Raw genomic sequence first — 26,853 nt, forward strand, 5'->3', positions numbered from 1 at the left:
GCCGACTTGTTGGAGATCCATTTTGGTAGTGTAGATATATAAGATCGACTTGGATGATGATTTTGAGTGATAAGGTGTGAGAGAAATTATTTTGGGAGCGATTGAGTGTAGTTTCACATGCACATCTTGAGTCTTGGTGATCTGGTATTTGGTAGTAGAACATAATAGAGCATTTTTTCAGATCAGTGGCATCAGATCATTTTGAGCTAACTGGAATTGATTCCTAGCATTTGTAGATGCTGTATTCCAGTTTAGACATTGTATTTACTATTATATCTCATTTCTAGGATAGTGAGTCCTCCTAGGTGCAGCCCTATTTTGTATTTGAGCAGTGAGCTCTAGGTAGTGTGCCTGAATGCAAGTGCATTCCTCTTTTTTAATATTTTTCAACTACTGGCCATAGTATAATAATATTATTGGTTCAAATCCCACCGTGGTTTTCCCCTTTTTTGATTTTCCACGTAAAAATTCTAGTGTTATGGTTGTTTGGTTGTATGCTTTGAGTTTTTGCATTTTACTTTCTCTCTTATGCATTAGGTGGTTTAAGAATCAGTTTATTAAATTAGTAAATTGCAAAACACTTAATCAACCCCCCCCTCTCAGTGTTCATTGATTCCAACAAAGTGGATTGCCTTGAGAATCTATTGGTTGACTGGACCCATCAAAAAGTTACTACGAACCAACTATTTTAGATTGCCAAAAACCTTCTACTTTTTGACTCAGGCATTGTGATACACGCATGCCGAAGAAACCCCTCATGTACCCTTCAACTTGATATAGAAAATTTCTCGAGATCCTTGGGTCTTTAAAAATTCAAAGCTTGGTATACCCAAGAAGTGTGTGCCATGGAGTGGAGCTAGTGCTACCAAGCTTCTATCTATCCAACTAAATGTGGTATTCTGGGCAAGGGGATTCAACAAGTATTATCTTTGCCTAAACTAGGGTTGTACTGGAATTTGTTCATTTCATAGTCAAAATCAAGCAACCATTCTGTATGTTGTGTTTGTTGATTTATTCAAAACCAAGACAAATATTTTCCAAAAATAAAACACTTTCTCAAAACACTTCAAACGTTCCAAACAATCAAACAAAAAAATTTCCAAAAAAATCGAATCTGTCAAAACTCCAACATTGCAAACATCTCAAAATTGTCTCCAACATTATGTGGGAAATCAAAATTGTTTCAACAAAACATAGGCTTCATCTTATATTTCATATCATGATCATTATCCTTGGATTAGGATCATTTTGCATATGATTATCATTATCCTTGGATTAGGATCATTTTCATAGCATTATCATTATCCTTTAGCTTAGGTTTGTTTCCTCATTATTGTCATTATCCCTAGTCCTAGATTCATATCATTATCATCATCCCTATCTTAGCATCACTTGTCCTTATCATTGTTCTTGTCCTAGCTCCATTATCATTATCATTATCCTTACCTTAGTGTCACTTGTCCATATCCTAGCTTCATTATCATTGTCATTTTCATTTCCATATCATTATCATTACCCTTGGTTTAGGATTCATTTCCATATCATTATCATTATCTTTAGTTGGATTCATTCACATATCATTGTCATTATCCATTATCCTAAAGTCTTTTTTGCATTAATTTGTATCATTTTAGTAGTGATCATTATCCTCCCTAGTCTCTAGGTCAATCCCAACATTATTCAAAAATCATTATTTATATCAATCCCATATAATTTTAGGATATGGTTTTACATAGTCTTTATCCTCATAAGTCATAGGGTCAAATCATTATCTCCATTTTTCATTATCTTCAAAATTAGGGTATTCCCTAGTCCAGGTCCAAAGTTTTCATACTAGTCCATTTACATTTTCCCTTAGCATATATCATTTATATCCTCCTTTTAAATCTTATCATTTCCTTAGTATCAATCCTCACCTTTTCATTGTCTCCAAAATTAGATTTGTAAAACTTGAAGAATCAAATCTTTAGATCATATCCAAAGTCATTTTTAGGGAGTCTTGACCTATATCAACCCTTGTCCATTTATCAAAAATAATATCTCGTCAAACCTAGCTTAGTATCGAAGTCATAGGTGAGATTTTTTCAATTTGTCCTTTTGTCTTTTAAAGGTCTTGATTCCATTTCAATCCCTTAAGATATCTCTTTAGACTTGAATTCCTAAGGTTTTTCATAATCTTCAAAAACAACGAAAAGCATAGGTTGCATTGTCATTCTTTAGGATTGATCTTGTCATTCCTTAATCCAATTTGTCAAAATCTCAAAAACATAGGTTGCATGTCAAAATCTCATCCTTAATTATATTTGTCCATTTTCAAAATTCTCAAAATCCAAAAAAATAGAGTAGCATTTCCATCCCTTAGTTGCGTTGAATTTCATCCCTAAACTTCAAAAATCCAAAAAAATGGCATATAGTGCAATCGTTGAAACAAGCTCTCAAGCTTCTAGGAGACAACATTCCCCATATCAATCTTCCTACTCTCATGGGACTATATCATTGCAACCAAACAATTAATCATGTCAATCCAACATATATATGTCCCAAAACCTACATCAAACCTATGATGAACAGACAAGTGTCATTCCTATTTCTCCATCACTTTAGAAAAAATTAGCTCAAGAAATAGAGATCTTGGAACAAAAAGTGAAAAAAAGTGAAGGGAGTAGATCCTAGAAGTTCAAACTATATCAAAAAATTCAGAAGTCCCAACATAAACTTAAAGCCAGTTGGTGTACGAGATCTCATTGCAAAATCAGACATACAAGCTCTCCTCTCACAAATAAACATGAAGAACCAATATCAACAACAAACACATCCAACTATGCAAACAGACATCCAATATTAGTCTCAGAAACCCCAAGCTTATCAAAATATCATGCCAACACACCAAATGACATAACAACAACCCACCATCTAACTATATCAACTATACCCACAATTTTAATAAGTACAACAATAGATGCCACAAGTTCCTAGATTTCAACATCAAATAACTCAACCAAGGGCACAAGAACAACAAAAAATATCAATAATACCATTGCAACAATATGGGCAAAAACAACATCATCTTTTACCAGCAATGCAAGTCCAACAACCAATTCGATAAACCATATAACCCCCTGTACCACAAGTAATTGTGCAAACAAGTCAACCCCTACCAAGGTCACATACAATTACATAATCAATTTTGCCTTTAGTCACATCACATGTTAGTGAATATCCTCCTATGTCTTCAAATACATCACCAAGGGTGTCCCAAATGAACACAAGTATAATTAAAAATATGTCACCATTTGGACATCAATCAAACATAGTTAATGTGTCACCTATCATGCAACAAGGTCAACCAACAACTACTTCGCAACATATAAATGTTGGAACAATATCACAAACATGATCATCCAAGCAACAAAAATGCAAACTTGAATTTCTTGATAGTTTGCTTCAACAACTAGGTTGGACACAGGAGACTATTTCTAAACATGATCATCTTCCTATGTCTAGCAATGGCTTTTCCCATCAAGAATTTGCACCTCAAGTAGCCTCCATATATCACACCATTTCATCATCCCCTAAAGTTTCACAAGATTCATCCACACCATCTCTTTCTAATGATAAATCCAATGAACTTGCCAAGGGCTATCCATAGTAGGTCTCCAAGCTACTCCAATTCATGATGTAATTCCCTTCCATGCTTCAAAAATTCAAGACCCAATCACACCATATGCTCCTATTCCAGAGAGTCCTTTGGAAAGTCCATCACCCTTGTGTCAAAACATTGATTCCTTCCTAGAATCCCCCAGACATTTGCAAAGTCCAGCCCCATGTCAAGAGGCTGATCCAAAGAATAAAGAAATAAGTCCTAAAATAGATCAAGATCAAGATCTTACAATTTCCCCATTGCATCCAACATTTTACCAAGATCTCATTTCCTTTGATGATCCCTCTATCCCTGCCCATCCTATCCAAGGTGACCCCTTTTTGCCTCAAGAGTACATTGTCCTTCCAAGTCTTATTGACACTTTGATTTCTACGAAATATCATGATTTTCCTTCCATCCTTCCTAATGTTTCCTTTCAAAATCAAGAGCAAAATACCCTTACAATGGAGTTTGATGATCCCCGTCCAAGTCAAGATCAAATTATCCCTTCACCTTCATGTCCTAAACAAGATCTCATTGTTCCTCTAGAACCTTATCAAGATCTCCCCATCCCTTCATCTCCATGTCCCTCACAAGGTTCCATCTCACAAGATTAACCTACCATTTCTCCTAGTCCCCCTCATGATCCCCACGCCTTTGTGCAAGTTATTCATGAATCCTTTACATGTCAAATGGGTTTCTCCACCTTCATCCAAGCCAGTTTACTCCTTGAGCCTATTATTTCTTCCATACCATATCCTCCTCAAAATGAACTCGTGTCTAGTTTCAAAAATATAAAGTACCCCATTGGTAAAAATATTTGTCAAAGCATGTATTATCAAGGCGAAGAGTTAGGCCTACATGAACAAGGCATTTTAGAACCCCTCCATATCAAAGAAAAAAATTATGGTCATGGCCTTGGATACATAGCTCACTCTCAAGACATTGATACCCCCACTAAATCCCACATCCATCCATCTAAGTCCAAAAATACATCTTCCTCATCCTTCAAATCCATTTTGGGTCTTCATATTCCAAAATCAAAGCCTTCATCCCTTCCATCCATCTTAGGTCCATAGATTCCTCCATTCACTAGCTCACAATACACACATCCTATCATAGATTAGGATAGACAAAGGCACACCTCTTTGAGAACCTTCCCACTATCTACTTACATCAACCCATACAAAATACCTTCATATAATCTCTATCCATTCATAAATTTCATTCCCTTTTGAAGAAATTTTGATTCCAAACATAAAATCCATGAGTCCAACAATCCAAATGTATTTAAGGATCAACATGTCTCATCTAATCGACATGCAAAAATAAGAAAGAATAATATGATCCAAAAAGAAAAAGAAAAAGAAGTATTCAGAAGGCCACAAAGGCTACTTGCAAAAAAGAAAGAAAATTCAAACTAGAGATAAGTCAAAAACTATGTGGATTCCCAAGCATATTCTTAGAGCACAACATCCTAAAGAGAAATCAAAGTCAGAATCCAAAATTGCTATCCTTCCTTCTAAATGCCTTCAACCTTTCAAATCCATTTTGGGTCCTTATGTTCCAAAATTCATAGTTATTCCTCCATCCAAATCGTAAAATTCAAAATTCAATTTTTCTCCATTACACCACCACCCCTCAAGGTGTGTGCCAACGTTGATCTTGCCAGTATTTTCCTCCACTCATGTACCAATATTCCAATATCCAATCCATTATCCAGTACCTCTTTTCCATCCTTCCATCCCTCTTATCCAATCCTTTGCATAAATCCCTATCCCATTTCATTATCCTACCAATGTCTTTGAGCATACCTTCATAGCCATGGTCTATTACAACACATGTTTCAAAGGTACTATCCAAAAAACAAGACACTTGATTCCTTCCTCTATGTCCTATCACACATACATTGTCTTTTGTGAAAAGTACAAAAAAAATGATATATAATCCTGAAAAAAGTATAAAAAAATTGAAAGAGGGACCTTAAAAAAAAATAGTAAAGAGAAATAATTCATCCATTGGTGAAAACTTGCAAACCGGTGCCTTGGACAAGTACTATGATGAAAACATGGCAAACAAGCATCATGCTTAATCCTTCATCTTCTTGTGTTCCATACTTGGGGGCAAGTTCCATTCAAGATATTCTATCACATCCTCTCCTATCATCCTTCATTGTCCTTCATCCATCATGTCCTTCATCCTTATCTGCATCCATATTCATTTTCCCACCTTTGATCTTGACAAGGTTGAGGATCATCCTAAGCACCACATGCCCTATCTACTTCACATTATCCACATCCCTTTTGATCATATTGGTTCCCTTGTCATGCCCTGATCCTATTCATATCCCTTATCCATTTTTTATCTTGCTTGTCATATCCATGTCCCATTTTCATCCATACTCCCAAATGCATTCCTTGATCTTAATCAAAGCTAAGGTCAAAAAGAAAAATGTAAAATATTGTTTCAAAAACCTCTTGACATGTCCATTTGTATGGACCACACGCCATCCAATGGACCATGCTATCATCTTATCTTTTCATGTCCAACCTCTTAGCTTGGCAAAAATAGGTTATCCCATCTTTGGATAGTCCTTGACACTCAAAGTAGCTTCAATACCATCATACGTTTCCCTTATCTTTCCACTATCTATTTCTATCATACCAGTTCATTCATCCATCCACAATATCTATACCATTGCTAGACACTAGGGGCATCTATTTTACCATGATCAATAGATGGAGTCCTTTTCATTGTGATAATGGACAATGACACATGTACATAGCTTAGAAGTCCTAAAAAAATCCTTAAAATTGCAATAATCCTAAAAAAGGTAAAATGTCCTAAAAAATTCTAAAAATTGTAAAATGTCCTAAAAAATCTTAAAAATCACAAAATATACTGAAAACAAAGTAAAAAAAACATCCAAATAATGACCTGAAAACTTTTCCCAAAAACATTCAGAAAATATCTTGAAGAAATCTCCAAAAAACATCAAATAACCACAAAATCCTAAAAAATTCAAAAACAATAAAAAAACCAAGCAATAATCATCATTATCATTATTTCATCAATATACTTGTCCTTCACAAACATATAGATATTTAAGCAGATGCAGATAGAAAACTCGTAACACTACACTTATCAAATCACGCATCAACAAACACACTACAATCGGATCAACAAGTCAATCAGATCAACTTGTCACATCAATAAATCAATCAACATTATCATCCCTTTATCAACTATCATGTGTCTTATACAGGGTGCAGTATACTCAAAAATAGACAATGTCCATCTTATATGAGGTACTTCATTCCTAAAACTAGGCATCATGATTGTCCTACCAAAAATAATCAAATTATCAACTTTGACAACAAGATCAGAATGGTTGTTGGCTTGCTTGGCCTAGTGAGTCTTATCTTTTCTTGATTTATCTTATGTCATGTTCCTATGCTACTCAAGGATATCATTGAGTGATGAGAGTGGCTAGGATGGGTCATGACCTCTTTTGTTATTGTTTTATATTTGTGGGTTGTTGTTCATAATGTTCTGATGAATGTATGTCTTGGATGTCTATGTTGGTTCAGTCTTTTTATGACTATTGCACATACCTCAACCCTTGACATACAAACCAAATTTTCAGAATATGTTATGGATGCATTCCTTGTTTTCAACGTATCTGTCTCTTTTGCAAAAGGATCACACTTTCTCTCTAATTATATATGTCACGATGCAATGTGCCTATTTTCCACATTAAAATAAAGCTCTCGATCCCCAAAGGTGCACAAATGAAAGCAAGGTTTCATCATTAGGAATTGGTCCTCATCTCGTCTTTTTGTTCCTTACTAACTTTTTCATCTTTTCTTAGTTTTCCTCTTTCATCTAACATTCTTCTCTTCTTTCGAGAGATCATTTATTTCATATATCAACAATATCTCGAGGGGGCATCTTACCTCCATCCCTTGGTCTGCATCCCTCATTTTGCTAGGGCGTGATTTTTTTTCAATTTTCTTTGAAACAATGCTCAAAATCGCATTATCTCAAAGAGGGGCAAAATGTAGACACTTAACCTACATCACTTGCGTCTTCCATTTTTAGCATGTCATTTTGTCCTTAACCTTACCTAATTTTCTCAATTCTACCCAATTTCCCCAAATTTGACTAATTTGACCTAATTAAGGTCTATGGACGTCAATTTGACTAATTTGCCCATTTAGGTTTAATTAATTCATTAATTAATTAAGCCCTTTTTTACTAATTATTCTTGTTCAATCTTTCATCATTTCATCAAACCTTTTCTCGTGTTAAAATTAATTAAATAATATTGCACTATTTGATTAATTTTGATTTATCCCCTTTAATTAAACAATCTTAATTGATTTAATTAAAGATTCATTCATTTTAACATATAGTTGAATAATTTGTTTAAATTATTCAATTATCTAATTATGTCTTCAAATTAAATAAATATCTTTATTTATTTAAATTTCCTAATTATATTCTCGCATGAGGATAATATCTTCTTTTTTCAATATTTAATTGAAAATATCTTCCTAATTTTTGAAAATAGCAACTTTGTCTCAAGAATTATCTTTGATTTAAAAAAATCTTAATATCTCATTTTAATTCGATCTTGTCCATCCACACGATCAAATATCCTTTTGATCTTGTCCGTTCGTCGAGTCTTCAATTTTGTATAAATTGAGGACTCCCCTTTCAATCATTTTAATCTAGCTTTCAAGCAATTTTATTCTGTCATTTTATGTAGCGATCTAACATTAGCATTGTTGTTTATGTCATTTTGTCAAATCATCTAGTTTTCAAATAGCTTAACTCTTTCATTTTGTCCAATTTGTCAAATCAATCATCGTTTAATTACATATTCCTAGTAAGTCTCGCACACTGTCCACTTCACTTTCATTGTTTCATGCACCTGGATTTTTTAGAACAACATATTAACATTAGAGCTAAAAGGAAGCACAAGTCTCCATGTTAAGGCTATGAGCCTGCAAGTGTATTGCAACTTATTTGTTGCAGATTAATACATTGGTTTGATGCTTTGGAGAGTGGGTTTTTTTACCTAAAAAGGTTTTCCCCACATATATTGGTGTTTATTCTCTAATTCTTCCTTCTTTCATATTTTAAAGTATTAATTTGCATGTTGTTATGCTACTAAACTTTATATAGATCCGTGAGCTTAATACAATAGGAAATCAACTATGTATGTTTTTGCTTTAAAGGAATAGTAGTATGTTCTTGTATCATGATAATAAACATCTAATTAAAAGAAACAAAGGATACAAAAGGTTCATAGTATTTCTTAGAGGTCTTTTTTGGGATGCCCTTTTCCTTTTAATGAGTGTACGGCTTCAATCATCAATGTAGATGGTTTTATCACAAAGCCCTATGTTCACATTTCCATGAGAAATGTTTCGATATACAAATTTTGAGTACTGAATTAGGTAAATAATGATGCAAAGTATACAAATTTAAATGTTGAATAACGCAAATAACCATGCAAAGCATACAAAGTTAATTCAGTCTATCTATTTTGTTTAAATGTATATCTGATTCACTTAAATATAAACATATTGATTTCAAAAACCAAGTAAATTATCATAGCCAATTTGTTTAATTGTACAAATGTTGAACAATAAATTATAATATTTAATAGCATACACCATTCAATAATGCTAAGTATAATGCCTAAATGAATTTGACATAAAATATTGTGCATACTTAAAATATAAAAAATGTTAGATACTAATTCAATGAAGCTACTATTGATGAATCATTTGAGCCAAAAGAATAGAAACATATTTTTTTTTGGTTTGTCTTCATGAATATTTAAGGCCTCGGAGAAGTGATTATCAGAATGGATGGTTTTGTGAAATACGAAGTTTGAATGATTTAATGCTAGAAAAATGGGGTTATATGAAAGTACTATTGTTATTCTTCCAAATTAATATGACATTGAATTACAATAAAGTTTAACTTAATAATTTGGAACTTCTAAAGTATAATTTTATGGGTGAACGTTTCTTAATCTTATTATAAAGATTTGTAAAAGAAATATGGAAAAGTGTTTTCTCACTTCCATTAGAATTTTATGAAATGTTTGAAGGGTTAAGATTGTAAGTTAGGAGAGCATTTTCCTTTGTACTGCATTGGCTATGAAATTTATGAGATTGACATATGTCATCAATATTTGTTGATATATTTTTATTGTGGATTGTTATAAATACTTATTACTGCTAAAGTGAGATGTGACCTTAAATAATGCCTTTAAAAACTATATTTTGACTAAACATTCTGGGAGGTGAGAATACCTCAATTAAAAGTAGAACCTTGGACCTTCATGGGAAGAACCCAAAGCCTTGGCTCAACCTTACCAACCATTTGAGCTATAGGCCAAAGTCCAGATTGGTATTGAAAATTTATGAATTTATTTATTTACCCAAAAACACACACATACATCCAAGATTAATATTATAAATCTAATGTATTTATTTCTAGATATTATCTTATCTAAATTTATTACTAAATACAATAATCTCTTATTCCATTTTTATTTTTTTTATACTATTTAACACATTTTACTATGACATAACCATTACAGTTCCTTTTTATGTTGGATAAGAAATAATATATAGAAAATATACAACTAAATCAACAATCATCAACATAACATCAACATAAAAAGACTGTTGATGTTGTCTAAAGAGGTGTTTCCATTGAGATAATAAACTAAAATTAGTTCACACAATCAACAATACAGTGTATCAAGAAGAATACAAAGGACATACTACTGGCAATTGACACTCAATTGGTTGGTTTCACTATGTTGTCATTGATGGCAACATGGTATTGTGTTCTGACTTCATGTTTTGGTTCAGTTGTGTACCAGTAGGCTCTTCACAGACACTACATTGGCACTAGAAGGATACAAGGATTTCTTTGGTTACCGGCAATGTAGGCCGACATGGTTTAGAATATGGTTTTTTGGTATTGGAGGCCGACATCTCTTGGATCTGACATCGACAATTATTTTTGATATTCATACATTTATATTATCTAGCCGACATGTAATTTGATATTGTAATTATCTCTGTAAGTCGACATAAGGCATGATAAGTTGTATAGGATATATAAGTTAGTTGGATTAGACCATTTTGATATCGACATGGATATAGATATTGTGATGGATGTGTGAATGTGATATAATGCGAAATATATCAGAGAGATTATGTATGTGAGGATATTTATGTAAGGGTTATTCCGATAAAGGGTTTAGGGTTTCACACTAGAACAGATAGAATTTAAACCGGAACTGTATTCTGGCATAGAAGATGCTATCTTAGTAGTTCAACACTTCTCCGGATTGTAGTCTGGATTTATTTGTAGTCAATGAGGCTCCTTTTGCATTGAGCATTGTGCTCTAGGCTGTAAGTCTTCCTACAAGTGTAGGCCCATTATATTTTATAATATCTCTTCATATGGCTAGTGGATTGATATTGTGGGTCACAAATCCTACCATGGTTTTTCCTCTTTGAGGTTTACCATGTATAATTATGTGTGTTATGATTCTCATTTATGTGATTGTCTTATTGGTTGCTTTACTTCTTTCAATTCTATATGTACCAGTATACCGATTGGTGTATGCATGTTTTAATAAGGCTAATATTGATCATTCTGGTATAACACTGATTCACACCCCCCCCCCCCCCTCTTAGTGTTATTGGATTCCAACAATTGGTATTAGAGCCTTGTACCTCAGAAGAAGTTTAACAACTTGAGGAGGATCTTGAATCTAGAGTCCATGGACATGGGTTTGGAGAAACAACTTGAGATGGAACTTGAAGATTATGATGATGAAAGGTTGAAAAAATTAAAGCTACAACATGAATTAAATTTAGCTAAGTAATTCATTGTTGTCCTAAAAGAGAGGCTATCATCTGTTCAAGCTAGGAGGAAGGAAAATTTTCAAAGTCAAGATGATGAAAAGAAAGATGCACTTAAGGAAAAATGTCAGAAATTGAGTCAGGAGAACATGGTTATGAGAAATGAAATGCAAACTAGAACTATGAGAATGTCTAAGGAGATTGAGGACCGAAAGAAAAAGGAAGAAAATATTGTTGTATCCCTGAAGAACAACTTTTAAGAATGTGGTAGGTTGGTTCATGAGAATGGTATGTTGAGAACTGAGTTAGCACAATCCCAGAGCAATGAACAAGAGCTTGAGAGACAAATGATAATTCTGAGAGAAGATCTAACTACTGCAAGTGAGTATAAAGAAAAATTCAAGATTATCTTAGCACAACTAGATGAGTTGTTGAAGAGACAAAGGTAGATTGGAGATTCCAGTGGACTTGGATTTGAGCAAGGACAGAGTTCTGGTGCTGCTAATAAAGATCAAAACCATAAGGTGCCGATAAGGCAATTTAATGCTTATAAATTTAATGGTAGATGTTTTGTTTGCAATAGATTTGGTCACATGGCTAGACAAGGTAGAAATAGAGAAAATCAGAACCCTTATTCTTCTCCTGGTCAATGTTCTAAATGTAATAAGTATGGTCATAATATAGAAGATTGCAGAATGAATTTTAAATGTTATGCATGTGGAAAGTTTGGACATATGGCTAATTAGTACAGGCCACGCAATTTCATCAGTTTTAGCAAAACAATTCAAAGGAACAATGTTACATGTTATGCATGTAATGAGGTTGGACATATTGCTAAATTTTGTAGAAGCAGAAATCCACCGGTTGGTAATGGAGGATCAAATGAGAAAGGAAAAGAGAAGGTTAGTGAAAACTGACAAGATCATACTCAGAGATGGGTTAGGAAGACTGGAGAACAATCATCAGATGGAAATGCACTGGTTACTTATCTGGAAGACGAGGTTGCTCCTGCACTAGCGGGTAGCTCATCTGTTAACTGAGGCAGATGCCTTAGGGGTAGGAAAAATTCATGAAGACGTTGCATATGCCCCGGGAAGAGGTTCTGAAAGATGTTCCAGACATTGGAGATGCTTATCCAGCATGGATATGTTCTATTCAAGATTCAGTATCTTTTACCGATAGTCATTAATGTCAATGAAAGATTAGGGTTTTTCATGGAGGATAAAAGGTCAAATTCACTTCATTATTGATCACCTTGCATTTAGAGCAATTTTAGAGTGATTAAGAATGACTACAAGCGATCAAAGGCATTTTAGAGAAATCAGATTTCTTCTTGAGCGATTTCACTGGCGATTGGAAGAATTTGTTAAGGGTTTTCATCGGGAGCGATCAACAGGTATTTATCTTTAAACATGGAAGTAGGATCATCATCTATTCCTATCTTTGTTGCAAATCTGACTATAGTAGAGGTCAAGTACCACCCCAGGCCAATTTTCAAGCTATATCTGCATGTGGATACCCTGGAAAATTTGGTTGGAGTATTTTCCTATGTTTAGGAGGGAATTGTCTATGTTGAAGATGTTAGGGCATACATACATTGTCACATTGAGGACTTGGGAATATCTAAAGTAAAGGGAATTACATGAGAGAGATGATGGGAGAATCTAGAAAGATCGAACCGACAGAGAAGCACATTGAAGACTTAGGGTTTACTGACATTCTAGACATCCCAAAATTTGAAGATGAGATAATTAGGTATATTTTGAGCAGAATGCATGGGGAGTTTATCTAGTTGGATAGACCTTTCAAGATCACCGAGGAAGTCATCAGGGCAATCACTGGTTAACCATCAGTTGGGAAACATCCAAATAAGAAGGTTTCGAATGATTATGTGAACAAAATCACTGGCATGACATCTGATAGGAGATCTATGAGAATAAGCACTATTACTGACACAAACATCAGATTCGGTAGCATGATCATCGGGTATAAGGTAACTCAGTCAAACCGACTGAATTCTATTTCTAGTTCCTTCATTTTTGCTACATACAAAATGATGAGAGAGAATGTGAAATTGGATCTATGCAGATGGATGTTAGATGAGTTATTAATAAAGCTAGGAAAGATTAAGGGTGAAAAGAAAGGAACCTTCCGGTATGGCAACTTAATTGTCTACTTAATGTTATTTTTCATGAATGATACACCCGGTTTTGGGAAGAGGCAATGGACATTTGATATACCGATAGGGAGACAATTGAAACAATCAATTAATACTTTAGGCAATTAGAGAGATGATAAAGTATGGGGATATTTCAAGGGGTTCCAGAAATCTATCAAGTCTAGGGAAAGGGTTCCTAAGCATATTCTAGGCAAATATTCAACCAACATATGCTTCATGGTGAAGAAAGATGAAATACTTATGGAAGCAGTTAAGCCCTGGAAGACTTGGATTAAGGAAATGGGATATGAAGTGGATGCATAGATTCTTGAGGCTTATGCAAAAATGTTGATTGTGTTAGGATAACTAGTGAACAACTCAGGGGGGGGGGGGGGGGTGAATCAGTTGTTAATAGATTATATCTTTTAATCTACTTAATAACCTTAAGTACTGGTAAAGCAGAAATAGATACCAGTAAACAAGACAACTTAATAATTAAACAGATAATCAATGCAAAGCAACCATACCACATAAAACCATGATTTGTACGTGGAAAACCTAGAAAGGGAAAAAACCACGGTGGGAAGCCTACCCATAGTTAGATGATACTTCTACAGAAAGTATGTGATATCATGAGGGGCCTGCATATGCAGGAAGACACACTGAATAGAGCATACTACTCATGACAAAAGAGTCTCACTAAATACAAAGAGGCTATAACCATCTCAAGATAAATGGACAACAATCCAATAGAGTGAACTACCAAAGATAGCATTTACCATGCTTGATTACAGTCTTGGTTAAGCTCAATACCAAGGTCTTTGACCTCTTCCTTAATCCCACTTTGACCACTTATGATCAACCAAATCTCCTTCGCATATGATATTGCATTCCAAGACCATGACACATAATCCCCATTCCCATACCATGATCTACAATGAGATCTTACATCATTTATATCAACCCTAAGGCCTAAACCAATTAGGTCGGCCACCTAAAAGATAGTATAATAAGATCATTGCATAAATCCATATTACAATGATATGCCATGTTGGCTTAAGACCAAAACAACAATAACCAGTCCATAAATCATTCCAAAACATCCTATTAACGTGTAGAGTAGACATTAACATGATACTGATCCATAACCTAGATAGGTACTGGACCTATTCTGGGTCCACCATGCCAAAGCAATGTCTCCAAGCAGTTGAAGCACGATCAAAGAACATCTTCAGTAGCCTAAAATTCATCTAGAAGTCAGACTAACACCAATTATGCATCGTGTCAAGATTCCTCAGTGAGAGCTCTGGCGGTTAGACCTTAAACTAGTGTCGGTAAGGGTTTACCAGAGTGTATGATAGCATCTGATTACCAATTCAATAACAACTGACCAAAACATGCTCAAGGGACATGTAACACATAAAATCAAACATACTTCTGTGATCAAACATGCCAGAAGTGTCCAACAGATAGTCTCTTCTGTCGGTAACACTAGATCTTCTGTCGGTAACCAACCATAATAGCTAGTGTTTACATCAATGCAACACATAATCAAATCATCCATAATCCCAACAATCTCCCCCTTTGGCATTGATGGAAATACTAGATGTGAAAAATATCTAAGTACCAAAGAAATACCAAATAGGTCTCCCCCTATGGAAGACAACCAACAATCTCCTGAATAAATCTCCCCTTGTGAATGATATCTCTGTAAAGTTCTTTTGAATTTATTTTTCAGATCACTATCTCTCCCCCTTTGACATCAATGTGAGAAATCTAACAAAAATATCAAAGCAAGAAAACCTCTGTATCTCAAAGCTGACCACTCCCCCTGAGTAGTAGCACCACTCGTCAATGCCAGAATGAATAATATCTCTGATAACGCATGTCAGGCTGATGACAAACTGCATCAATCAAGTCTCTGTCAAAGGGACAGAAACCCCTAACCTATCTCTCAGATACTCAAATGATTCCTTAGACAATGGTTTAGTGAAAATATCTGCAATTTGTTATTTAGTGTTCACATAAACCAATTTGACTTCCTTTCCTTCTACCTTGTCCTTCAAAAAGTTATACTTTATTGATATATGCTTAGTCTTAGAGTGAAATACCTAATTCTTAGACATGTCAATAGTTGCAGAGTTATCACAATAGGATACTATCGGTTGACTACAATTTACCTTGATATCCTTCAACATTTGCTTCATCCACAAGACTTGAGTGCAATTAGTTGTTGCTGCAACATATTCAACTTTTGCAGTAGATAAAGAAATGCATGACTGTTTTATGTTGATCCATGAAACCAATTTCTTTCCAAGAAAGAAAGCTCCACTAGAAGTTCTCTTCCTATGATCAGTGTCCCCTTCCCAATCTAAGTCCGTATACACACATAAACTAAAATCATCATTTTTAGAATACAACAAGTCATATTCTGTTGTTCCTTGCAAATATAGGAATATCCTCTTTACTACACATTCATGATTTTCTTTAGGATTACTTTGATATCTTGAAACAATACTTACTGCATTCATAATATCTGGTCTAATCTAAGTTAGATATAGTAGACCACCAATCATAGACTTATACCTTGTCGGATTTACTGGTGTAGAAGTATCCTTGATAGATAATTTCTCACTTGTCACCATAGGAGTACTTACCGGTTTGGAATTATCCATACCAAAATTCTTCAATGATTCCCTCAGATACTTAGTTTGACAGATAAAAATGCCTTTGTCAGTTTGAGTAATCTGCAAACCTAAGAAAAATCTCATCTCACCAATCATGGACATTTCAAATTCATTCTTCATGCTGTTAGCAAATTCCATGCACAATTTATCTTCTTCTCTAAAAATGATATCATCAACAAATAATTCAATAATCAAAATATCATTATCAGTGATCTTATAATATAAGTTACTATCAGCACTGCATTTAGTAAAACAAAGCTTCAAAAGATATTTATCCAACCTTGCATAACAAGCTCTAGGAGCTTGTTTCAATCCATATAAAGATTTATTCAATCTGCAAACCATATCTTTGTCATCTGTCAGTGAGAATCCATTAGGTTTCTCAATGTATACTTCTTCCTCAAGTTCACCATTCAAAAATTCACATTTAACATCCATTTGATAAACCTTATAGTTTTTATAAGCTGCATAGGCAAGAAATAGTCTAACAGCTTCAATTCTAGTTATAGGTACAAATGTCTCACCATAATTAATCCCTTCCATTTGAGAATATCCTTTACAAACCAATCTAGCTTTGTTTCTTACAACTTTACCATCCTCATTCAGTTTATTCCTAAAAACCCATTTAGTTCCAGTAACATTCTTATTTTTAGGTCGGGGAACTAAAGTCCAAGTCTCATTCTTCTCTATCTGATCTAATTTATCTTCCATAGCCTTTAACCAATGTTTGTCTTTACAAGCTTCAATAACAGATGTTGGTTCAATTTGAGAAATAAGACATACCTCTTCATTTACCAGTCTTCTTCTTGTCATAACTCCCTTGTTCCTATCTCCAACGATTTGATCTTCAGAATGATTTAATCTTACATACCTTGGTGTCTTCTGAACTTCAGGTTCACAGCTCTGATCATCAATCATAGTTGAATTTTTTGATTGTATCGATGTAACTATCTCAGTTTCCTGTACCAGTTGAGGCATTGTTAGTTCAGCTATGATCATTCCCACTACCGGTTCCCTGTCATATGATATAGAATGATTTATGTACTACTCATCCCCTTTCACATTAGCACTCTCCACAATTTTCTGCAATCTCTTGTTATAACGTCTATATGCTTTTCTTTGAATTGAATGACCAAGAAATATCCCTTCATCACATCTAGGATCAAACTTTTCAATTGAATCATCTCTTTGGATATAGCATTTAATTCTAAAAATTCTGAAATATTTAACAATAGGTGTATGTCCAAACCATAATTCATAAGGAGTCTTACCGGTTTCACCTTTGATGTGAACTCTGTTGAATGTGTAGACTATTGTACTCATTGCTTCTCTATGAGGAAATTTGGCTTTCATCATCATAGATCTAGTTGCATCCAAAATGGTTTTGTTCTTTCTTTCCACACTCCATTCTGCTGAGGAGTCTGAGGTGCAAATAATTGTCTCCTGATTCCATTTGTCTCACAATAACTGTTGAATTCATGAGAAGTGAACTCACTGCCTTGATCTAACCATATACATTTGATTTTCAATCTAGTTTCTATTTCAACCTTTTCTTTAAAGATCTTGAATTAGTCAAAGGCTTCAAACTTCTCCCTAAGAAAAGTCACCCACATCATCCTAGAATAGTCATGAATAATCAACATGAAATACCTATCACCTTGAAAGCTTCTAGTCCTTGCTGGAACACATAAGTTAGTGTGAATCAAATCAAGTACATCATTAGAATTGTCATATATGCTCTTAAAAGAACTTCTAACTTTCTTTCCCAATTGACATTCCTTAAATACCGAATTATGAGGCTTCATAATCTTAGGTATATCTCTAACTGCCTTAGTTGAACTGATCTTAACAATATAATCAAAATTAACATGACACAACCTCTTATGCCATAACCAACTCTCATCAATATGACCAATCAAACATGTCTTACTACCATTGTTCAAGTGAAAGATATTATCTTTGATGAATAATGATGATCAGTAAATACCCAATAGGTACTGAGAGGGGGGGTGAATCAGTACAGACAAAAATTTCTCTTAACAACTTAAACTGAAAAGACTGCTCTAACTGGTAAACAATATCACCGATCTAAACCAAGGCACTACTGGTAAAACATAGTATGACTGTGAAAGACATAAACCGGTAACACTAAGATCTTCTCAAACCTAACATCTCATCTCAACTTCACCCATATGCTTAAGAAAGTAATACATCAGAAACACAATGACCACTGGATCAACTTGCATTACCGCTCAACAGAAAACACTAAAACATCACATGAAAAAGCATCAAACATAACACACTATTTTTTCACATGGAAACCCAACTAGGAAAAACCACGATGGGGATGAATACCCACAAGTTGTTCTTGAACTCTTTTGAAGTTCGCTCTATTAGGAGCCTAGTCTGGTTAAGGACTTTACAACAGGTTCTGCTAGGAACCAATCCTGCTAGGGATCACCCGGTTAAGGGATGGATAAATACCCAGTTAGAGGTTAAAACCTGATCAAAGGTTACCTTGTAAGAGGATTTGAAAAACTCAATGATTTTAAGTCACCCTGTTAAAGGATTTACAATGAGCCTGTTAAAGCTACCCGATTAAGGGATTTTCCAACTGCTGAAATGGTTAGAAATCAATAGGTAATACACTGATATGATAACAACACTTAATGCCAAGGCAAATCCTCTTTAGTTCCTTTACATCTACAATCACACTTTGCAAATCTCTACTCTCTTCTTTGGTCTGGCAAGAATCACCTCACATACATTCATTTGCCAACAACTTCAAACAAGAATCATCATCGACCTTATAGACAATAATTAGGTTGGTGGCCAAAACCTTAAACCCTAAGCATCTAGGTTAACAATACAGTCGATCCAATCCTGACCATTTAATCTCATTACATAGGGTAAAACAATCTTGAACAAATCTCAATACATTCTTCATCATCCGTTCTTCACCACTTCTGGAAGTTGATAACCCATCATGCGCTCTCCACCGTTTACTAAGATTTTGCACATTCCTGAGGTAGATAGAATCAATATTCTTCATGCAAGATCCTCAAGGAAATCCTTCATGTGCACAAGGCTGACGTGGTAGCACAATCTGATCTTCATTTCAATGCTATCCCATCACAAGATGTCATCGGTCGAATCTCATAGACTTGGAATGCATCAACCGGTAACCCTGAAGCTAAGACTACCAATTGGTAGTCATATCAAATGAAACATCGATACCAGTTCACACCATCATACCAGTTCACTGGTTCACTTGTCAGTCTGCTTACTTCAATATACCTATTTCACTTGTCATTCTACTTACTTCAATATACCTGTTTCACTTCAGCATATTGACATCAATGACAACATACATCATCATGTCATCAAACTTTGAATATATGCCAACAATCTCCCCCTTTGGCATTGATGGCAATACACAAAGATATCTCTACATCTTCTTCCATATTATATGTCTTCAATACTATAGATATATTCTCTGCTTCACATATTCTCACCCTTTAACAACAATGCCAAAGTGGAGGCACAAGCTTCCAAGTTCCACTATGCTGCTCCCCTTGAGGAGTAGCATCCTTCAACACATCAATCCTGAAAAGATTTGACAATGCAATACCTGACTGATGTGGAGCACACACCTTTAGTTCACCTCTTGAAGGGGTAGCACCCCTAATTCACCTCTTAAATAGGTAAATGTAGCCTTCGGTAGAGGGTTGGTGAATATATCTACTAACTGGTCCTTACTGGAAATATGTTCTAATACAACCTCTTTGTTATGAACTTTCTCCCTCAAGAAATGATACTTGAGCTCAAAGTGCTTGGTTATAGCATGCAATACCAGATTCTTGGAAATATTAATTGCACTTGTGTTATCATAAAATATACTCACCAGTTTAGATATAGGGACTTTGAAACCACTTAATACATGCTTCATCCAAATTGTCTGAGTGCAGTTCATAAATGTTGCTACATATTCTGCTTCTACTGTGGACTGAGAGATACAACTCTACTTCTTACTCATCCATGAGACTAGTCTACCACCAAGAAAGAATGCACCACCAGTTGTGCTCTTCCGGTCATCCACATTACCAGCCCAGTCGACATCAGGAAATATTTTGAGATTGAAATCATTATTGTATGGAGACCACAATCCATAATCTCTAGTTCCCTTCATATATCTAAGAATCCGCTTGACTACTACCAAGTGGGATTCTCTTGGACTTTTTTGGAAATGTGCAGCAATGCCCATTGCATGTGCTATGTTCAGTTTGTTGTGTACTACATAGTGCAACTTACCAATCATTGACCAATATTCCTTCTCATTCACCAATGCTGAGTCATCTTCTTTTGACAATTTACAATCGGTCATCATCGGTGTACCAACCAGTTTGCTATCTTCCATGCCAAAGGTCTTCAACACCTCTTTGACATACTTGGACTGAGTGATGAAGATACCATCTTTCATTTGTTGAATCTATAGTCCAATGAAGAAATTCTCTGATTAGTGACATCTCAAATTCCTTCTTCATTTCATCTACAAACATATGACTCATCTTGTCATCTCCACCAAAAATTATGTCATCAACAAACACTTCACAAATCAGAATCTGATCTCCTTCTGACTTCAGATAGATATTGTTGTTTTCACTTGTTCTTTCAAATCCAATCTTCACAATATGGGAGTGTAAATGTTCATACCATGCTCTAGGTTCTTGCTTCAATCCATACAAGGCTTTATGTATCCAACACACCATATCACTATCTTCTGATAGGGAAAACCCATCTGGTTTCTCTATATACACTTCCTCTTCAAGTATTCCATTTAGGAATGCATACTTTACATCCATCTAATACACTTTGAATCCCTTGAAGGCTGCATATGCAAGTAGCATTCAAACTCCTTCCAATCTAGCTATTGGAGTAAAGGTTTCTCCATAGTCTTCTCCTTCTTCTTGAGCATACCCCTTACATACCAATCTTGCTTTGTTTCTTACCACTGTGCCATCTTCATTCAGCTTGTTTCTAAAAACCCATTTGGTGCCAATAATTTTTTTGTGCTCAGGTCTGGGTACCCAAGACCATAAACCATTCTTTTCTATCTGGTCAGGTTCCTCTTCCATAGCCTTAATTGAGTCTTCATCATTGTGTGCCTCTTTGAATGTTTTGGGCTCAAATTCAGAAATCATGCAAGAATTCTCTCTGACTTTTCTTCTTGTAAGTATTCCTGAATCCTTATCCCCTATGATCTTGTATGGATCATGATGCAACTTTACATACCTAGGAATGATCTTAGCTGATTCCTCTTTCTTTTCCTCTTCATCCTCATCTTCATCTTCATCTACATCAGTGTTTACTAGTGTAGGAACATTGTTACTTGTACTTGGTTGTTTTACAACTGGTTCCCAGAAGGTTACACCCAGTTCATCTATCGCTCGCTCACTGTCAGTTTCCTTAGGTTTCTTAGAGGTCTCATCAACTCTAACATTGATACTTTCAACAATTCTTTGAGTCCTATTGTTAAAGCACTTGAGAGCTTTGCTCTTGGTGGAATACCCTAAGAATATTCCCTCATCACATTTTGCATCAAACTTTCTTTGGTGTTCACTTCTCTTAATATAACATTTGCTACCAAACACTCTAAACTAGCTTACTACTGGAGTCTTACCAGTCCAATACTCATAAGGAGTTTTATCCTTACCTTTCTTGACGAGTACCTAGTTCATAGTGTAGACTGCAATGCTCACCGCTTCTCTCCAAAAAGTGTGAGCAACCTTCCCTTGAACCAACATCATTCTGGCTGCTTCAATTATAGTCAAATTATTCCTTTCTGCTAGGACATTCAGTTGTGGATTGCAGGGGGTAGACAGTTGCCTCTTGATGCCATTCTCTTTACAATACTTATTGAAATCACTAGAAGTGAACTCTCCTCCTTGATCAGTTCTAAGGCATTTAATCCTCTTACAGCTTTCCTTTTCAACTAGTGCTCTGAAGACTTTGAACTTTCCAAAAGCTTCAGACTTGTCTTTCAAGAATGTGACCCACATCATTCTAGAGCAATCATCAGTAAGAATCATAAAGTACCTATCTCCCTGAACACTCCTAGTTTTCATGGGACCACACAAATCAGTATGTACAAGATCAAGTAAATTATCTCCTATGAAAGATTTACCTTTGAAGGTTGAGGAAGACATTTTGCCTAGTTGACATTCTCTGCACAAAGGATTCTCCGGTTTGTTTAGCACAGGCAATCCTCTAACTGCCTTGATCTTACTGGCCTTCACAATATTATCAAAATTTACATGGCACAGTCTCCTATGCCATATCCAACTGTCATCAAACTTAGCCATTAGACATTGACTGATATTTGTATTCAACTGAAATAGGTTACCTCTGGTCTGCATACTGGTGGCCATCAGTTCACCACTCTTTCTTTTTATTTTGCATACTCCGTCTTTTAATTCCAGAGAGAGTCCTTTATCATTCAACTGGGCAACACTCAAAAGGTTATACCTAAGACCTTCTACCCTATACACATTATCAACACTGCTTTTTCCATTTAGAGAGATGGACCCTTTTCCTTTTACAATACATGGTGCATCATTACCAAATTGGACTACACCTCCATCATACTCTTCCAGAGACAGAAACTTTCTCCAGTCACTAGTCATGTGGTGAGATCAACCACTGTCAATAACCCACTCATTAGAATTATCAAAGTGGGAGACAAGAGCTTTCTTGTCTGACACATCTTCCTTAATAGCTACAAACACTATGTCTTCGCTTTCTTTATCTTCTGATTCATCATCAGTGACACCTTCATCAACTGCAACAAGATAATTTCTCCTATTTCCTCCTTTGAACTTTTTGAACTTCTCCAGTTTGTCCTTATTATCACTATTGGGACAGTTTACAACAATGTGCTCTATCTTATTGCAAAAAAACATTTCAAAGGGATCTTACCTTTTATTTTCCAGTTCCCTTAGGAAGTCTCTTGGAAACAAGAGCTTCAAATTCCATCAGGATCTCCTCATCATCCATATCCCTGCTTTGTCTAGGTTCACAGCTGGTACCAACTTCTTTTCCCTTTCTTGATAGTGCATCAGATGCTCTAAAGGTTGATTCAGTCTTCTAAACATTACCATCATAGCTGTTTAGCTCATATGCGGTCAATTTAGCAATGATGGAGTCAAGGGATACCTTTGTCTTGACGATAGATCTCAACTCCTAAATAGCGGCAACCCTTATTGCATAGACCAGTAATAAGGATCTCAAGACTTTGCTAACAATGGCGGGATCATCTATTTTTCCTCCTGCACTCTTGATGTCTCCTACAATAGTTTTAATTCTTATCCCATATTATTGAATGGTCTCTCCTTCAACCATCCACATGTCTTCAAATTTTCCCCTAAGGCTCTCTTCCTTAGCTTGATTCACATGCTCATCACCATCATAGATAGTCTCTAGAGTATCCCATACATCTTTGGGATTATCTTTGTCTTGAACATCTATAAACTCAATATCAGATAGACTATTGATAAGAGCTTCCATGACTTTCCCATTCTCTTGAATTTCTCTTCTTTGATCATCAGTGAGAGTATCGGTAGGGAAAAAAAAAGTATTCTCAACATAGTTCCAGTGTTGAGCACCCATGCTTTTAATGTATATCTTCATTTTGTCCTTCCATATCTTAAAGTTATCTCTGTTGAACTTAGGACCTTCCCTCTTTATCATTAGAATAAGATATTTTCCTCAAGTGGTTAAGCTTATAACACAAAGGACCTGGAGGACACTCTAATACCAATTGATGAAAAATGATGATCAGTAAATACCCAACAAGACTAAGTGGGGGGGGGGGGGTGAATAAGTATAGACAAAAATTTCTCTTAACAACCTAAACTGAAAAGACTGCTCTAACTGATAAACAATATCACCGATCTAAACCAAGGCACTACCGGTAAAACACAGTATGACTATGAAAGACATAAACCAGTAACACTAAGATCTTCTCAAACCTAACATCTCATCTCAACTTCACCCATATGCTTAAGCAAGTAATACATTAAAAATACAATGACCATTGGATCAACTTGCATTATCGCTTAACAGAAAACACTAAAACATCACATGAAAAAGCATCACATATAACACACTGATTTTTTTATGTGGAAACCCAACTGGGAAAAACCACGGTGGGGATGAATACCCACAAGTTGTTCTTGAACTCTTCTGAAGTTTTCTCTATTAGGATCCTGGTCCACTTAAGGACTTTACAACAGGTTCTGCTAGGAACCGATCCTGCTAGGGATCACCCGGTTAAGGGATGGATAAATACCTATTTAGAGGTTAAAACCCGGTTAAAGGTTACCTTGTAAGAGGATTGAAAAACTCAATGATTATGAGTCAACCTATTAAAGGATTGACAATGAGCCTGTTAAAGCTACCCGGTTAAGGGATTTTCCAACTGCTGAAATGTTTAGAAATCAATAGGTAATACTGATTTGATAACAACAGTTAATGCCAAGGCAAATCCACTTCAGTTCCTTTACATCTACAATCACACTCTGCAAATCTCTACTCTCTTCTTTAGTTTGGAAAGAATCACCTCACATACATTCATTTGCCAACAACTTCAAACAAGAATCATCATCGACCTTATAGACAATGATTAGGTCGGTGGCCAAAACCTTAAATCCTAAGCATCTAGGTTAATAATACAGTTGGTCAAATCCTGACCATTTAATCTCATTACATAGGATAAAACAATCTTGAACAAATCTCAAGATGTTCTTCATCATTCGTTCTTCACTGCTTCTGGAAGCTGATAACCCATCACGTGCTCTCCACCGTTTACTAAGATTTTGCATATTCCCAAGGTAGATAGAATCAATCTTCATTTCAATGCTAACTCATCACAAGATGTTGATAGTCGAATGTCACAGACTTGGAATGCATCAACCAGTAATTCTGAAGCTAAGACTACCAACTGGTAGTCATATCAAATGAAACATTGATACTAGTTCACACCATCATACCAGTTCACTGGTTCACTTGTCAGTCTTCTTACTTCAATATACCTGTTTCACTTGTCAATCTGCTTACTTCAATATACCTATTTCACTTCAGCATATTGACATCAATGACAACATACATCATCATGTCATCAAACTCTACACATATGCCAACAATCTCCAGTTTGAACACTTGTTGTAATCTCCAAGCTAGTCTTGTTAATGAATTTGCATTTTCTATCTTTATACTGAAGTTGGAAGCCCTTGTCCACCAATTGACCAATACTTAAAATATTATGCTTTAAACCTTCTACATAATAGACATTATCAATATTATGCTTACCATCTAGAGAAATAGTGCCTCTACCTTTGATCATACATGCTTTGTCATCTCCAAATCTGACTTGATCGCCATTGTATTCTTGGAGGGACAAAATTTTTATCTCTAGTAATATGATGTGGGCATCCACTATCAATTACCCATTCATCCTTATCTTCAACTTTTTCTACCAAGGCCTTTTCTTCATTCATGATAGCTGGTTCCAGTTCATCTTCCTTTAAATCATAGAACACCCATTCCTTTCCATTATTGGATCCACTAGCAGAGTCTTCTGTTGGTTCATCCCCAGAGTCATCACTTACTCCTTCCTCATCCGCTATGTAGAATTGTTTGCTTTTCTTGAATCTATATCTGTTTTGGTTAGGCTTAAATGATTTCTTAACTCTTTCTTCAAATCTTACATTCCTTTCAGGACATCTAGACACAAAATGACCAATCTTATTACATGAAAAACATTTAAAAGGTGATTTTCCTTCATACTTACTTCTTGTCTGTCCTTTAGGTACTCTTCTACCAAATAAGGCTTCAAGTTGCTCAAATTATTCATCTTCTTTCCTCATGTCTTCCAATTCTTTTGCATATAGGACTTTCCAATCACTTTTGCCTATAGATGATGATGATGATGCATGAAAAGCAGGTTCAAACTTTACAGCTCTAGAAGATCCAAATTCTTCAAGTTCAAAAGAAGATAATTTCCCAATCAAAATGTCTCTATTAGCTGAAGAGTTAGCCATTGTTCTCAACTCATTAATTGTAGTTGCCTTCATCTTGTAAGCTGGTGGAAGGGCTCTCAAGACTTTGGAAACTATTTGATCTTCACTCATAAATCCTCCATAACATTGAATTCCCATAACAATCTCATTTACTCTTTCCATAAAAACAACAATTCTTTCATTATCTTCCATCTTTAAGTTTTCATATCTTACCTGGTAACCATCAAGTTCAGCAATTTTGATAGTAGGATCACCTTCATTCAGAGTCTACAATTTATCCCACATAACCTTTGTCGATGATTTATCAGTCAATCCCATGATCTGTTGATCAATAAGTGCACACAAGAGGGCTTCTCTAGCTCTGCAATCATCTTCAATATTCTTATCC

Source organism: Cryptomeria japonica, chromosome 6 (assembly GCF_030272615.1).
Source record: "Cryptomeria japonica chromosome 6, Sugi_1.0, whole genome shotgun sequence".
NCBI lineage: Eukaryota > Viridiplantae > Streptophyta > Pinopsida > Cupressales > Cupressaceae > Cryptomeria > Cryptomeria japonica.